Source organism: Bos grunniens, chromosome 19 (genome assembly GCF_055505025.1).
Source record: "Bos grunniens cultivar Pamir isolate PY7600 chromosome 19, Bosgru_T2T1.0, whole genome shotgun sequence".
Lineage (NCBI taxonomy): Eukaryota > Metazoa > Chordata > Mammalia > Artiodactyla > Bovidae > Bos > Bos grunniens.
In genome coordinates, this window is record NC_141183.1 from 24479714 (window position 1) to 24494463 (window position 14750).

The following is a 14750-nucleotide window of genomic DNA, read 5'->3' on the forward strand; positions in this document are numbered from 1 at the left end:
AGGCAGCTGGGAAGGAAACTGTGAAGAGCCGGAGGCTGGAAAGAAGGCGCATAGGGCGGAGCTAGCTCGGGCGTGGAATTTTCCAGGGCACGCGCCCTCCGCCAAGTGTGAAAGGCGCGAACGCGCACGTACGCATTCGGGAGGGAGCGAGGGTGGAGTCGGGTTGCTCTTGCGCAGTCAGATGGAGTTGGGGGTAGGGTGGAAGCACGGTTGTCACGCGCCGGGCGGAGAGCGTGGAGCCGCAACTGCGCCTGCGCACCAGGGTTTCGGGCGGCCAGGAGCTACTGCGTTCCAGGTTTGGGACGGAGCTGCACCTTTTTTCCATTCCGTAAAGAACGAAAAGGTGTTTCCCTTCTGAGACAAGTGTTTTCTTCAGTGCCTACTTGGATCTTAGGAAGGACGAAAATGTCTAGCTTCTGGGTGTATATCCCCATATGGTGGGTAACCTTAGCCAGAGCTCTAATTTTCCCAGTCTATACTGTGAGAAGAATATCCTATCGAATTAAGGAGATTAATGACAACTATGTTTATTGAAGCAAAAGACACGTGGACTGACAAAAGCATTTGTTTGCCATTTGGGGACAGAGGCACAGGTTTTATTAACAAAAAATGGCTTATACTTAGAAATAATTTAACAGATGCCAGGCAATTTTCCGAGTAATTTTATATATTTTAACTCAATCCTCATCACAAACAAGAGTAATATTCTTGTATATAACAATAAGATGTGCCGCCTTGAAAATAAGTACATAATTTATTTAAGATCACACGGCTGATAATCGGCAGAACTGGGATTCAAATTCAAACAGTCTGACCCCAGAACCCATGCACTGACTACTGTACTGTATTTCTTAACATTAAGTGGTTAAAGGATTCATGTTGTTGGGATCATCCTGGAAAATCCAGTACGGTAATCATAGGTGAATAATAAGCACTTTTCATACTTACCCTTTAGGTTTTTATCTCATTCTGCCAATTAATGTTTATTGAACACTTACCTATGGTATTTTGCAATGAGTTGGGATCTATGAGCTGTACAATAGAATTGCTACAAAGGTCCAAGTAAAATGCTAACAACTGTCAAAGGAAAGGGAGATTACTTTTGGATTTGGGGATCTGATGTCTTAAATCTTGACTTTTTGACTATACTGTGTGTACACACACACATTTTTTGGCTTCACCGCAGCTTGTGGGATCTTAGTTCCCCAACCAGGGATTGAGCTCGTGCTGTCTGCAGTGGAAACACAGCCTTAACCACTGGACTGCCAGGAAAGTACCTATATAGTCTTCAAGGCTAAGAATATTCTTATAAGTCTTAACCATTGCCTTGAACCTATAGCATGACACATTAATAGTGACATGAAATTAGGTGTTATATGTATATGCTAAAGAATATATTAAGCATTTAAGTGAGATATATATAAAAATAGTTATTTCTTAACAAAGTCCTATCTACTCTATGCTCCCCAAAATAGAACATGAATTGGTTTTAACTGCTTTTCCTGAAAAGTGAGGAAACCCCACTCCATGATGAGTGGTTATTAATGCAGAACATTGATACAGTCTTTCTGGAATTATCTGCTTCACTGTAGAGTCTTATGTTTGTCTCACATGGTAGCCAACACGTCCTAGATCGTCTCCGCCTTCCCTCTGGTCAGTTTCTCAGGGAACACAGACTTGTTCATATCAACCTGGATGAAATAATAAGGGGAGTCAATTGCTTTTAATTCATTTTGAGATCAGTTGTAAGTGGGTTTTATAGCTGCTCTTTGGAAAATTCATTTTATCTTCCTGTCTCATTAACTGCATGGAAAATTGGGAGCTGTCTACCTGGGGATGTTAACATGAAAAGGGTACTTCTTAATTCCACAAACATAGAAGTTCACACTTCAGAAAAATCAAGATAAGAACAAGAAAAGGAAACTCATTTTGTAATTAGAGGAAGGAATAAGGTGGTTAGGGGCTCAGCCTTGCAAAGAAACAGTCTTGCACATAGTAGACACTCAAATATTTATTCATTAAGTGGATCATGGGAAAAAAATAAGTGAATCAGTAGAATGCCAGATAAACTGTCATGAGGCAGAGGGCAAAGCTGATTTCTGTGTTTCCCCAAATATAGGGAGTTCCTGGGATCACTCATTGTCTTATTCTAAATGGATCCAAAGAGGATGGGATATCCCATAAGCAGTGGGACATACACTGTGCTTGCATTCCCCACCCCACCCCCCCCAACACACCACCACAGTGGCAGATGATGTCAAAGATTGGAACTTCTGAAATTCTGCCTGGTAGACCTACATTCTGGGCTTCCCTACTGTCTCAGTGGGTAAAGAATCTGCTTGCCAATGCAGGAGACATGGGTTTGATCCTCGGGTCAGGAAGATTCCCTGGAGAAGGAAATGGCAACCCACTCTAGTATCCTTGGCCAGGAAAATCCCATGGACAGAGAAGCCCTACAGTCTGCAGTTCACAGAGTCACAAAAAGAGTCAGACACGACTTAGCAACTAAACACTAACCTACTTTCCAGGAGAAGCACTGTTGATTTGAACAAGGAAAATACTTCTGGAGAATTGGAAGAATCTGATTACAATATGTTTATTGATTACAGTAAACAATATGACACTTGGATTGAAGTGAGCAGTAGGCTTGCCATGTGTTTATACTGTACTTCCCTCCCTTGGATGAGAACATGAAGAGCAAAGGGAGTGAACTGTCCAAGGTAAGGTGACATAGAAACCGTGACTTCTAACTTTCTAAGAAATGGTCTCAACCGATCTTTAGCTAACGTTAGCAGAGTTTTTACGTCACTTGGAGAGTTGACAAAGCTCTTATGTAATGGTGCCTGACTGTACATGTTAGTTCCACCTCTTTTCCTCACTATAGAAAAGGAGTAATTAAGTGCCTAACTCATAGAATTGTTACTAACTTAGTAAATGAGTTAATACATGTCCCGCTCTGGTTAGTTAGGGTAACTGCTTCCAAGCCCCATCATAGCCGTGGAAGGGATAGATGGAGCCTAGCAGAGTTGCTAAGAGTCGGACACGACTGGGCGACTTCACTTTCACTTTTCACTTTCATGCGTTGGAGAAGGAAATGGCAACCCACTCCCTTGTTCTTGCCTGGAGAATCCCAGGGACAGGGGAGCCTGGTGGGCTGCCGTCTGTGGGGTTGCACAGAGTCGGACACGACTAAAGTGACTCAGCAGCAGCAGCAGCAGGGTCCTGGTAAGTGGAACTGCCCCTTGTGCTGACACAGATAATATCAGTGGTCCCAGATTCCACCCCAGTACAGTGTCCCTAAAGCAAAAGAGCCCATAACGTGGGTATGAATTGGAGATCCTCAGGAAGCCTTATTTGTGTTAGGTCTCTTTTGTTAGGGAAAAGCGAAGAGCTTATGTTAAAGCTAAAACCATCAAAATGTAGATTGTTTCCATACCCCAAGGTGATTCCTTATTTCTGTGCTGCATGACTTTCTTCTCCTCGCTATTCTGTCTCATCCATCCTTCCATTCATCCCTGAAGCTGAAGACAAAGGCTTTCTCCTTTATCTTTTTCTGCCTGCCTCAGACTCTTTTATTTCTAAAGGTATGTTTAGGAAGAGATACTGCTCGTCCTGGCTCAGCCAGAAAAGAAGCCCATGCATCCTGCTGTTCAAGTGAGGTCTCAAGTTAATCCCTCCCCTCTTCTTGCTCCACTTTCACCCCAGCTGGCTAAATCAAGCGATAATCCTGAAAGGGAATTTCAGGCTATTTGTGACTTCCCCTCTCCGCTCCCTACCCGCCACGTTCAGGGAGGAGAGAGCAAAGCCCCTGGATCAGAGTAATCTGTTTCTAACCCACTTCCATTCCCAGGGATTACCTCTGCAGGAGGAGAGAGACAGAAATAAATCTGACATCTTGGCACTGGGAACTTGCGGAAGAAGCTCCAGCAGTGCCTGCAGAGTGTGGGCATGAGGTTCAGGAGCCCGGGCGCTTGTTCTCATAGGCTGGGTTCCCAACAAACAGAAAGTGTGATATAATGGAAAGAATTCTGGTTTGGAAGGCAGGAAACATGGGTTCTAGTCTCACCATTCCTGACATTGACTTCCTTGTGGCCTTGGGAGTCACTTCATATCGCTGATCACTAATTTTCCCCATTAAAAAAAATAGCACTCCAGAGTCCTAAAAACCTACAGCCCCTACTGATGTGTGGTGGTGGTTTAGTTGCTAAGTCATGTCCGACTCTTGCGACCCCATAGACTGTAGCCCACTCCATGGGATTTCTCAGGCAAGAATACTAGAGTGTTCTGCCATTTCCTTCTCCAGGAGATCTTCCCTACCCAGGGATCAAACTCAGTCTCCTGAACTGGAGGCAGATTCTTTACTGACAGAGAGCCACCAGGGTTGAGCTCCTATTAATAATGCATAAAGGCCTGACAAAGACTCCCTTTAAGGACCCTTGTGAACCAATTGCTCAACACACCTTCCCTCTGGTCTTTGTTCTTTCCTTTACCCTCTATGGGCCCTGACGTATGAACATGTATCTTCTACCTGGCAGTTCTTTGGGGATGTTCTCCAGTTCCAGCTCTTCGGGGTGGAAGCTGTGTGAATGCAGGAAACTTCCACTAGAGGGTACCAAGGTTTCACTGGCATCTCTGATCACAAAGAGGCCTATGCAAACCCAACAGTTACAGGGTTTTTTTAGTACTTACATTCAGAGATTAAGAGATCTCCATTCATTATTCCTTACCTGGTCTGCTTCTTACTGCTCCTGGAAGGCTTAAGAAGTCTCCACTCTTGACATTATTTTGATTTAACTTGACATCAAGTCAAAGGCAGCTTGGTATAGTGGAATTCAACTGGCTGGGTCCACTACTTTGGAATTCTATGGGCACATTATTTAACTTTTCTGAGGCCCAATGTACCCATCTGTGAAATGGGGATAATAAAATTTACTATTTTAAATAAGAAAATTTACCATGTAGGGCTGTTGTGAACACTAAAATCCTATATGAAAACTTGTGACTGGTACACAGTAGGTACATAAAATTGTGTCTTAACTAGTGGAGAGTCCTCAGAATTGCCACAAACAGGGAATGGTGTTGAGGAAAGAAAGGTGAATTTTTGGAAGCCGAGTATACCTCCAAACAAGAAATGTAACTTTTTGCCATTTTGCTCTTGAGTCTTAGAGGTTTCCGGGCTTGTGCTTCTTGGTCCTGCCCAGCCTCCGCCCTCGTTCCTATTCTGTTCTCTGTGTCAGCCCAGCCATGGCACTCTTCTGCCTTTTTCTCATCTTGATTTCCTTGGAGGTGGGTTTATTTTCTACTTCCTTCTCACTTCCTTGACAAAAAGTCCTTTGTATTTTGCCCTGCGTTTTCTGAAGAGCCACCTCTCCACCTGGTTCTGTTCTTCCCTTCTCATCTCTCCTATAGTCATTTCTGGGGTGGAATGTACCATCTGTTTCTGAGACTGAGCAGAAGTTTGGGAAAGAGGGAGGGCGAGCATGTCAGGGCTTGCATGTCAGCAGACACGTTACAGCTGCAGGGCAAACCAGGGTGAAACCGCAAGCCAGAGGCCCCAGGGCAGGCAGCGGTAAGGCCCGCCCCTCAGCTCCTCTCTCATCTCTCTCTCACCCCAGAGGTTTCCTGGCAGGAGTGGGAGAGGTTGGTATCGAGTCCTTGAGCCCTGACTCATTCCCTGACCTAGTTGGGTGTTACCCAGTTATCTCCCAAACCTTTCTCCAAAGGCCTTTACAACACCAACAGTGTCATCCCAGAAAACAGAAGAAGCAAGCACACCACCTATGAACTCCATGCCCATCTGAGGATCCCAACAACAAATAAGTTTGCCGTTCTCATAGCTTTATATACCACCCAGGAGGTTACACTGGTTATAAAGTAAACAAAATCATCTCACCCTGAGAAATCAGCTATTTTTGCTTTACAGAAATAATCATGTTTAACTTTTTCCAGAGAGAATAAAATTATGATTTTATTTTTCTTGGGCAGGGGAAGGGGCTGGGGTAAGGGTGGATGAGGTGAACGAGGACTGGAACACTGAGCCAGGAAGTGACTGGCTGTTATCACAAAATGAGTCAGGATTCTATATAGGGACTAACTCAGGTCTCCTAACCCCACCCCAAATTCCATTCTCTTTGCCTCAGTCTAGTTACTTTTGGACTTTTGTAATGTTCCAGGTTTTCTGGACCCTCACAGAAGTTCTTAAAATCTCCAAGATTCCTGAGAGCTTAATAGGAGCTTCTAGACTTCATACATGTCCCTCTCACTGTTTGTCCTGTGGAAATGTGAGTTGTATGTCTGTTTCCTCCTCAACAGACTGTTGAAAACACGTCAGAGTTATTTAAGATTCAAAGAGCGATGTAGTAAGTTATCTGTGTGAGCTGAGATCTTGGAGACAGGAGATTCCATTTTTAAATCATTCGTTGGTGTTCACCTATTACTGTCCTTCTGTGCCACCGTGCTAGCGGATGCTGACGGTTATTTCCTTACCTCCCCTTTACGCAAAGGTCCCAGTCACTCCCTCACTAGGGTCATGCTTCCTGAAGACAGGAGCTGGTTTCCAAGAAAGCAGATTTTCGCTTTATCCTTTGGCAGAGAGAATGGAGTCATTGCACACAGGCCAGAACATTCTTTCTGCCAGAGCTTCCCATCTGGAAGAAAAGAGAAAAAGAGTTTCAGAGTTTCCATAAGGTCTGCCTAAAAAAGGGGAGGAAGGCATAGTGAGCCCTCGGGAGGGAAGATGAAAGCTACAGGGCTGGAACCCCAAGTTCCATTGTCTGCAAAGAATATCAGATTCTGCAGGCCTGAAACCCTGACCTGGCAGCTCCTACCTTCCCCTTCCTCCTCACCCTTAGCCAGGATTTATTCTGTTCCCTATTCCTTTAACTTTTCACGTGTATTTATCTGTCTTGCCTATCCCATCTCAGAATTTTCCCTCTATTCTTTGTTCTTTATGTACTTCCCTTCCAGTTTTGTGCTCTCCCTATGGGTGACTCTAAAATACTCCTAGACTACTTCTTGATGCGTCTCACAAAAATAAGATTGAAGCATTAGAAGGAACTTTCTCACAACCTGTGATGTATGGAAGGACTGCAGTGGGTCCAGAGAGCCTCTGAAATTGAATGCTAATTTAATGCATATATGCATCTTTCTGGAAGAAGGCCCAGAGCTCCTATCAAGTTCTTAGATCTTCCATTCAGATCCCTGCCTCTTGACCCTGTAGTTCAGTGTGTTTTAGTGTAAAGCTGAGAACCCAAGTTAATTTTGGAAACTAGAATAATTCTATTTTTTAAAATGAAAAAAAATTAGAAAATATCAATGTGTATCACATGTAGTAAGGACACTAGTTTTGATTAATGTGATACAAAATGTATTTGTATGATAATTTGTTATTTTTATATATAAAATCAAAACATCTAATCTCATTCATTTCATGAATATTTATTGAGTTACCATAGATGTTGCTCTGGTCACTGGGACTATGGAAAATGAAAAGAGACATTTCTGGTCCACAAGCAGCTTGCATTTAGTAGGAAAGAAGTACACAAAAACATTGCAAAAGAATATTAAGTCCCACTGCAGAAGGTGCAGGGTATAAAAGAGAGTATGGGACTTCCCTGGTGGCACAGTGGCTAGGAATCCACCTGCCAATGCAGAGGCCCTGGGTTGATTCCTGGTCGAGGAAGATTCCATGTGTCTCGAGCAAATAAGAGCCCATATGTCACAACTACTGAAGCCCATGCACCTAGAGCATGTACCCCACAACAAGAGAAGCCACCAGAGTGAGAAGCCTGTGTACCACAACGAAGAGTTGCCCCTCTCACTACAACTAAAGAAAGCCTGAGTGCAGCAGCAAAGACCCAGCGTGACCAAAAATAAATAAGAGTATGACACATTATTTAGAGTTCAGGTGGGGCCATGCTCGGGTAGTGTGTGGAGAGATGAGTAAGAATTTGCAGGATACATAGCAAGAAGATGTGCAATTCGAAGCATGGGGATTGACACGCACCAAGACACAGCAGTGTAAGACAACACAAGGATGGCCTGGGCTGCTGTCAGAGTGGTCTGGTGTGTTGTCCCTGTACTGTGGAGAGGTTGGATTCTTAGGCGAGATCATGGACAGTCTCCCACTAAATACAGAAATGCTTAATATTCCTAACAGACTGCTCTGCCTGGGCTCTTTCAATGAGATAGAACTGAGAATTTTGTGAAGCAGCTCATTGTATTCTTGAGCATCTGATTGTGACAAATTCCTTCCTATACTGATGTAATTGCTTCCCTTGTTCAACCGTTGATTCTCATTTACCTTCTGCAGCATAGCAAAAGGAGTTGACATTGCCTTCTATTAGGTTGAACCAAATGAAGTTGCGTTTTTATAAATCAAGATAGTAGGATGGTTGGCGATTTCATGTTGTTAGCCTGTGCTTGAAAAAAGCCAGTTATTTGAGGACAGTTATTATTTATCTACCTTGCTCTTCTCTTCCCAATATCTAATATCTTTAAACTCCATCAAATTCTTCCTTACTTGGGAAGTTACTAGATCCTTTTTCAACCTGATCTCTCCCTGGACATACACTGGTTCATCAGTGTCTTTTTTTTTTTTTTTTAATATTCATTCATTTATTTATTTTGACTGTGCCAGGTCTTAGTTGCGGCACACGGGGTCTTTGATCTTCGTTGTGGCACGCAGGATCTTGAGTTGTGGTATTTGAACTCTTACTTGTGGCATGTGGGATCTAGTTCCCCAACTAGGAGCTGAACCTGGGCCCCCTACATTAGGAGCACAGAGTCTTAGCCACTAGACCAAAAGAGGGAAGTCCCCATCGATAGCTTTTTAAACATGAGGTACCCAGAACCGGTCAGATCTGGGTAAAAGATCTTTTAATTAAAGCACAGATCTCTTTTTATCCGACATTGTGTCTTTTCATGAAACTGTGACTACATTTGGTTTGGTGAATCCTAAATCTTTCATATAAAATGCTGTCAAGGTAGCCCCACTCCTTCCTATACAATTGATTTTTCTTGGCTGCACCACCCAGCATGCAGGATCTTAGTTCCTTTATCAGGGATAAAACCCATGCCCCCTGCAGTGGAAGCTCAGAGTCTTACCCATTGGACAGCCAGGGAAGTCCCCTACATCTGGGGTTTTATTTTATCCTTGTCAAGTTTCATTTTCTTGATTTTGGCATTTTGTTCTAATCTGTCAAGATGAGTTTATTTTAAAACATTTTTAATTGAAGGATAGTTGATTTGCAAGGTTTCAGGTGTTCAGCAATTCAGTTATACATATATTTCTTTTCCGTTATAGGTTATTACAAGATACTGAGTACAGCTCTCTGTGCAGGTCCTTGTTCTTCCCTATTTTACATATAGTACTTTGTATCTGTTCATTTATCCCTCCCCACCTTTTGCCTTTGCTAACCATGAATTTGTCTTCTGTATCTGTGAGTCTATTTCTGTGTCGTAAATCAGTTCACTTGTATCATTTCTTTTCAGATTCATATATAAGTAGTATCATAGGATACTTGTCAGTCTAAGATCATTTTAAATCTCGCTTCTAACTGCTGAACCTGCCCCCCACAACTAGACAGTCCTTGCACCACCACGAAAGATCCCACATGATGAAAGGAAGATCCTGCATGACACAACTAAGGCCCCATGCAGCCAAATAAATAAATATTTATATGAATAAATAAATCCTGCTTCTATCATCCATTCTATTATCTTTCCCAGCTAGATCACTATCTAAGCTACTGATTTTAAAAATATCTAATACACCAGTGATTACTTCATGGATCACAGCCTTGTCCTGGTGAAGGGACTTGTATAACTCAAGCTATGAGCCATGCCGTGCAGGGCCCCTAACACTGATGGATCATAGTGGAGAGTTCTGACAAAATGTGGTCCACTGGAGGAGGGAATGGCAAAACACTCTAGTATTCTTGCCGTGAGACCCCGTGAACAGTATGAAAATGCAAAAAGATCTGACACTGGACGATGAGTCAGCAGGTGTCCACTGTGCTACTGGGGAAAAGCAGGGGGCAATTACGAATAGCTCCAGAAAGAATGAAGCATCTGGGCCAAAGCAGAAATGACACTCAGTTGTGGATGTGTCTGGTGGTGAAAGTAAAGTCTGATGCTATAACAAACAATATTGCATAGGAACCTGGAATGTTAGGTCCATGAATCAAGGTAAATTGGACGTGGTCAAGCAGGAGATGACAAGAGTGCACATTGACATCTTAGGAATCAGTGAACTAAAGTGGATGGGAATGGGTGAATTTAATTCAGATGACCATTATATCTACTGCTGTGGGCAAGAATGCCTTAGAAGAAATGGAGTAGCCCTCATAGTCAACAAAAAAGTCCAAATTCAGTACTTGGGTGCAATCTCAAAAATGATAGAATGTTTTTGGTTCATTTTTGAGGCAAAGTGTTCAACATCACAGTAATTCAAGTCCATGCCCGAACCATTGATGCCAGTGAAGCTGAAGTAGACCACTTGTATGAAGACCGACATGATCTTCTAGAACTAACACCAAAAAAAGATGTCCTCTTCATCATAAGGGATTGGAATGCAAAAGTAGGAAGTCAAGATATACCTGGACTAACAGGCAAGTTCGATGGTTCAAGGGCTTACCTGATGGCTCTGATAGTAAAGAATCTGCCTGCAATGCAGGAGACCTGGGCTTGATCCCTAGGTTGGAAAGATCCCTTGCAGAAGGGTATGGCTACCTACTCCAGTATTCTTGCCTGGAGAATTCCATGAATTGGACACGACTGAATGACTAACACTATCACTTTTTACTTTCATTTTTTTGGCCTTGGAGTACAAAAAGAAGCAGAACAAAGGCTAACAAAGTTTTGCCAAGAGAACACACTGGTCATAGCAAACACTGTTTTCCAAAAACACAAGAGATGACTCTACCCATGGACATCACCAAATGGTCAATAGCAAAATCAGATTGATTATGTTTTTTGCAGCCAAAGATGGAGAAGCTCTATACAGTCAGTGAAAATAAGACCTGGAGCCAGCCGTGGCTCTGATCATGAGTTCCTTATTGTGAAATTCAGGCTTAAACTGAGGAAAGTAGGGAAAACTGCTAGGTCATTCAGGTAAGACCTAAATTGAATCCTATATGATTATACAGTGGAGGTGATGAATACATTCAAGGGATAGATCTGACAGAGTGCCTGAAGAACTATGGACAGAAGTTCATAACACTATACAGGAAACAGTGACCAAAACCATCCCAAAGAAAAAGAAATTCAAGAAGGCAGAGAGGTTGTCTGAGGAGGCTTTACAAATGGCTGAGGAAAGAAGAGAAGTAAAAAGGGAGAAAGGAAAAGATAATACCCAACTGAATGCAGAGTTTGAGAATAGCAAGGAGAGATAAGAAGGCCTTCTTAAATGAACAATGCAAAGAAAAAGAGGAAAACAGTAGAATGAGAAAGACTAGGTATCTTCAAGAAAATTGGAAAACTAAGGGAACATTTCATGCAAGTATGGGCACAATAAAGGACAGAAACAGTAGGGACCTAACAGAGGCAGAAGAGATTAAGAAGAGGTGGCAAGAATACACAGAAGAACCATACAAAAAAGGTCTTAATGATCAGGATAACCACGATGGTGTGGTCACTCACCTGGAGCCATGCATCCTGGAATGTGAAGTCAAGTGGGCCTTAGGAAGCATTACTACAAACAAAGCTAGTGGAGGTGATATAATTCCAGCGGAGCTATTTCACATCCTAAAAGATGATGCTATTCAAGTGCTGCACTCAATATGTCAGCAAATTTGGAAAACTCAGCTGTGGCCACAGGGCTGGAAAAGCTCAGTTTTCATTCCAGTCCCAAAGAAGGACAGTGCCAAAGAATGTACAAGCTACCGAACGTACAAGCTTCGCTCATCTCACATGCTAGTAAGGTTACACTCAAAATCCTTCAAGCTAGGCTTTAGCGATAAGTGAACTGAAAACTTCCAGATGTACAAGCTGGGTTTAGAAAAGGCAGAGGAACCAATGATCAAATGGCCAACATTCGCTAGAATCATAGAGAAAGCAAGGGAATTTCAGAAAAGCATCTGCTTTATTGACTACGTGAAAGCATTTGACTTGTGGATCACAACAAACTATGAAAGATTCTTAAAGAGATGGGAATACCAGACCACCTTACCTGTCTCTGAGAAACTTATATGCAGGTTAAGCAACAACAGTTACAACCTTATATGGAACAACTGACTGGTTCCAAATTGTGAAAGGACTACGTCATGGCTGTATATTGTCACTCTGTTTATTTAATATATATACAGAGTACATCATACAAAATGCTGGGCTGGATGAATCACAAGTGTGAATCAAGACTGCTGGGAGAAATATTAACAGCCTCAGATATGCAGATAATATCACTCTAATGGCAGAAAGTGAAGAGGAACTAAAGAGCCTCTTGATGAGGTGTGAAAGAGGATAGTGAAAAACTGGCTTGGAACTCAATATCCAAAAAACTAAGATCATGGCAGCTGGTCCTGTCACTTCAAGGCAAATAGAAGGGGGAAAAGTGGAAGCAATGACAGATTTTATTTTCTTGGGCTCCAAAATCACTGTGGACAGTGACTGCAGCCATGAAATTAAGAGACACTTGCTCCTTGGAAGAAAAGCTGTGACAAACCTAGACAGCCTATAAAAAGCAAAGACATCACTTTCCTGACAAAGGTTTGGATAGTTAAAGCTATGATTTTTCCAGTAGTTATGTACAGATGTGAGAGTTGGACCATAAAGAAGGTTAAGCACTAAAGAATTTATGCTTTTGAACTGTGGTGCTGGAGAAGATTCTTGAGAGTCCCCTGGATTGCAAGAACATTAAACCATGTCAATCCTACAGAAAATCAACCCTGAATAGATGCCAAGAGCCAACTCATGGGAAACGACCCTGATGCTGGGAAAGACTGAAGGCAAAAGGAGAAGAGGGTGGCAGAGGATGAAATGGCATCACGGACTCAATGGACATGAATTTGGGTGGACTCCAGGAGATGGTAAAGGACAGAGAGGTCTAACGTGCTGCAGACCATGGAGTCACAGAGAGTTGGACACGACTTAGTGACTGAACAACAATACGACAGTGAAGTCCCTCTCTTTATTGATATCAAATTTTTTAATCAGTATCCTTTGAGCTCAGTTGATAAGCTAGTTAAAAATCTATATAGCTGTGATTATCCACCCACATTGCTTCAGGCTCATTTTCTTAGCCCTATCTACCTGCTCCTTTACTACCTTTCTCTGATCTGTTCCTAGTCCATTAAGCAAACCAGAACCACTCAGGCACCACACAAGTACAGATCTGTTTGGGCCCTACAAACACCAGCAGCTTTTAAAGGTATTTTCAGTGACTTCTCCATTTGCTAATTCCCCACCTGTTGTCATGCCGCTCTTCCCTCTGTGAAACTCTGCAGAGACTTGTCATTCCCAACTCTCATTACCCGCACCACCCACTCCATACATGATGTCTCTGTGTTCGAGGATATAGACTCCAGCTTAGACTTCATCATTGCTCCTCCACTTGGCTCTTGGTGCTCTCTCTCTGCCTGTGATAGAGCTCTTTTTTTATTTAGCTTGGCTATTATTCCATAAATAATATGTGTAACTTTGCCTCAATCTTTTTAATGACTACATAGTATTCTACTGCATAGATAGACAATACTGACGGACGCTTAGGTGGTTCCCCAAATTTTGGCATTACAAAGAGGCCATAAGTCTGTTTGCAAATACCAAGGTAGGATAAATACCTGGAAATAGAATGGAAGGATCAAAAGATATGTAGCTTTTATTTTTATTTTTTATTTTTTTTCAGCATCCATAAATAATATTTTATTGGAGCATAGCTATATCCATTCATTTACATATTGTCGTTGGCAGGTTTCTGGTTCATGCTTTTTAAATTGTGTTGAAGGTCTAGAGCCTATACCTTGCCTAACCTAGCTAAGAAGTCTTTGTTGAACCCAAGGCCACACTTTTCTTCAATGTTTTCGTCTACAAGTTTTATACTTTTAGTCATTTTATTTAGTTCTGTAATCTATTGTTTACAGTTTTGTAATACATTGAGTTAGTTTTCATATAGGTATGAAGTATGGGTTGAGGTTTATTTTTTTACACAGTGGATTTCCAATTACTATTTTTACACATGGATTTTCTGTTGTTTTAAAGGACTATACTTTATTGTTGAGTTACCTAGGCATCTTTTTAAAAAAGTAGTGACCATTTAAGTATTGGACTGTTCTGGACTCTGTTTTATTGTATGTGTGTTGATGCTTTACCAATATTTGATTACTTCTGTAGTTTTTATGGTAAGTCTTGAAATTAGGTAGTGTGAGTTCTTCAGTTGTTTTCTTTTTCAAAATGTGTTGCCTAATTGGAGAGTTTTGCTTTTCCATACAAATTTTAGATTTAGCTTGTCAATTTGTTTAAAGAATTCTTGCTGAGATTGTGATTTGAGATGACATTGAATCAATTTATAGAGAATTGATATCTTAACAGTACTGAAACTTCTCGTGATGAATATAGAATATTTCTCCTATTAATTAGACCTCTTTTAATTCTTAGTATTTTATAGTTCTTACCAAAGAAAGTCTGCTTATATTTTGCTAGATTAATACCTTAGACTTTTCTTTCTTTTATTTTTGATGCCATTTGCATACTACTTTTAAAAATTTTGATTTCCAACTGTCTATTGCTAGTATACAAAAATGCAATTGTTTTTTGTA

At 41.7% G+C, this 14750-nt stretch overlaps 1 long non-coding RNA gene across 1 annotated transcript; it reads left to right on the top strand.

Annotated features, from left to right (window-relative positions):
• Positions 1-2: 2 nt before the first annotated feature.
• LOC147351763 (uncharacterized) lies at positions 3-9737 on the top strand. Its single transcript, XR_015147664.1, has 2 exons — positions 3-437; positions 2610-9737. It is a non-coding gene; the product is annotated as an uncharacterized LOC147351763 (long non-coding RNA).
• Positions 9738-14750: the final 5013 nt, after the last annotated feature.